General features: G+C 40.7%; 1 non-coding gene across 1 annotated transcript; it reads right to left on the minus strand.

The window, feature by feature from the left end:
* Positions 1-2,049: 2,049 nt before the first annotated feature.
* On the minus strand, positions 2,050-2,121 carry TRNAS-GGA. Its single transcript has one exon. It is a non-coding gene; the product is annotated as a tRNA-Ser (tRNA).
* Positions 2,122-2,502: the final 381 nt, after the last annotated feature.

A 2,502-nucleotide genomic window follows, 5' to 3' on the forward strand; every position in this document is an offset into this window, starting at 1 on the left:
AAGGGGTAACAGAAAGTCGGACATGACTAAGCGTCTTTCACTTCACTTCACTTCATATCAACTTCTCAAAAGAAAAACTCCTAAAAGTTCAAATTTCAAGACAATTCTACCCTTACCTTGCACCTCATGCCTACACTAAAAAGTCATAACTCTTCTGAGTTTTGCCACATTAGGCTGATGAGACTCACCAAGACTCCTATGAATTTCCATCTTCCTGGCACCACCCCAGACTTGTTCTTCCTTCTAAACACATTAGCACTTTCTTTGTGATTTAAGTTACCATGCTCCTACTTCCCACAGAGAATGAAAAAGATGATTTATCATTTTGCCTTTAATGGGTACAAGAAATATTGAATTCTTCTGGCCCAAAAGTACATTTCCCACAGGGGATCATCTTAAATCTTAATTACAAGTTTATGTATTATTCAGGCAATGCTAGAAACTTAGCTTTGGGTTAGTATTACACCATTAGTCTTCATTCGCTCCTTCTTGGATTTTCCCCTCACTTCCAAATGATGGTCATTCCGGTCTTGTTGCTTTTTTAATTACACTTCAGTTACAATCACCTTTTCCCCAGAGCGCCTGACTTTCTCTGGCCGAATGCCCACGACTTCTTCAACAAAAGGGCTTGACTCCACTGGGCTTCTTGCTGACAAGCGTTAGGCATACATACAAACAGGCTGTTTATCGCAACAGAAGTGATCTCTCATAGGGAAGGGTCAACGACTTAATACAAAGAGAGTTCTCTTCTCACAGCATATATTTGAGTACATACACATGCACACACTCTCACACTCAAAGATTTTTAAAAAGGCAGACAACTCTTCACCAGCTGCTCAGATATGCTATTTATTGGCTTTATTAAAAGCCTAAGATTTGCATCACTAGCTAATGCTTGTCAAGAGCTTTCTGTGCAAGGTTATCTCACTACACACCTGAGCCCTTTAGCACTGCTCTCTGTACCACTTCACGGCTTTCCCCTTATGTCTCCAGGGTGCTCTCTGCACTTGATTCTCCATGTGCTGTGAAGTCTTTGTAAGTGAGCCTTTTACATCTTTCTCTACAGGGTGTAATGAACAAACTTCCCATCCCCTTGGTCTCTCTCAGAAAGTACCCTAAAATCAAAGAATTCAATTTGAAAATGATGCCACTCCTAGCAAGATACAAAAAGGTCAACCCAAGAGCTGTTAGGACTTCTGTTTTGTTGTGTGATGCTATGCTTTCCTTAGGACAGAAAAGACCCAAATACTCCAAAGCACGATCATGGAAATCAATCACTCCAAACACACAAAGCCAGGAACGTGCTAACAAAAGAAACATTCTTTCCCTTTTTAGAGTCTTTCTTTTTTTGACGTATGATTTTCATACGGTTAAGTGTACATTATTAACTCTATAGCTAAGTAAACTTTTACTTTATTTACTTTTTACCTGTGTATGCATCACCCAGATCAAGATATAGGCCTTTATGTCACTCCAGAAAATTCCCTGCACCTCTTCCCAGGGCAATACTCACCTCTACACTGACACCCTCTACACTGACTTTAATCATCATTGATTATTTTTGTCTGCCTTTAACTTCACATATATGGAATCACACAGGGTGTACACGTTCTTGCCTGGTTTCACTAGTCTGAAAGAATGCTTTTGAGATTGAGCCATGTTTCTGTGTTTATGCCTCCCCTTTTTCCATGGCTGCATAGCAGCAGTCCACTTCATAAATGCATTATACTACAGCTTGCTCCTACATTCTCCTACCATATGACATTTGTATTCTTTCCAGGTTGGGGCTAACTAAAGCTTCAAAAAACATTTTATATGCCTTTTGGTAAATGCAGATGCTCACTTTTCTTGGAAATATACGTGGAAATAGAATTGCTGTGTCACAAGATCGGAATATGTTTGGTTTTAAAGTGAAAGTGAAAGTGAAGTCGCTCAACCGTGTCCGACTCTGTGCGACCCCATGGACTATAGCCTACCAAGCTCCTCCCTCCACGGGATTCTCCAGGCAAGAGTACTGGAGTGGGTTGTCATTTCCTTCTCCAGGGGATCTTCCCAACCCAGGGATCGAACCTGGGTCTCCTGCATTCCAGGCAGACACTTTAACCCCTGAGCCACCAGGGCCTTTTGGTAAATATAGATGCTCATTTTTCTCGGAAATATACGTGAAAATAGAATAGCTGTGTCACAAGATCGGAGTATGTTTGGCTTTAACAGATGCCAACTAAGTTTTCCAAAGTAACTGAACCAGTTTACACTCCCCTCAGCAACTTCAGCGGCTCCGTTATCCCCTAATGTTCTCAGTATTTTAACTACAGACATTCTATGGTTTCGTTCTGTTCTCTCATGGTGGCATTCACTCGAGTTATATGCTTTACCTTTATTGATTTACTGATGCTTAATATCTATGCATGCTGGCTATGAGTCCTTTGTCAGATTTGTGGGTGTGTGTGTATATGTGTGTAAATATACACACACATAATGAATGTCTTTACTCAGTGTGAG

The sequence above is a fragment of the Oryx dammah genome, unplaced genomic scaffold (genome assembly GCF_014754425.2).
Source record: "Oryx dammah isolate SB20612 unplaced genomic scaffold, SCBI_Odam_1.1 HiC_scaffold_26, whole genome shotgun sequence".
Classification (NCBI taxonomy): Eukaryota; Metazoa; Chordata; class Mammalia; order Artiodactyla; family Bovidae; genus Oryx; species Oryx dammah.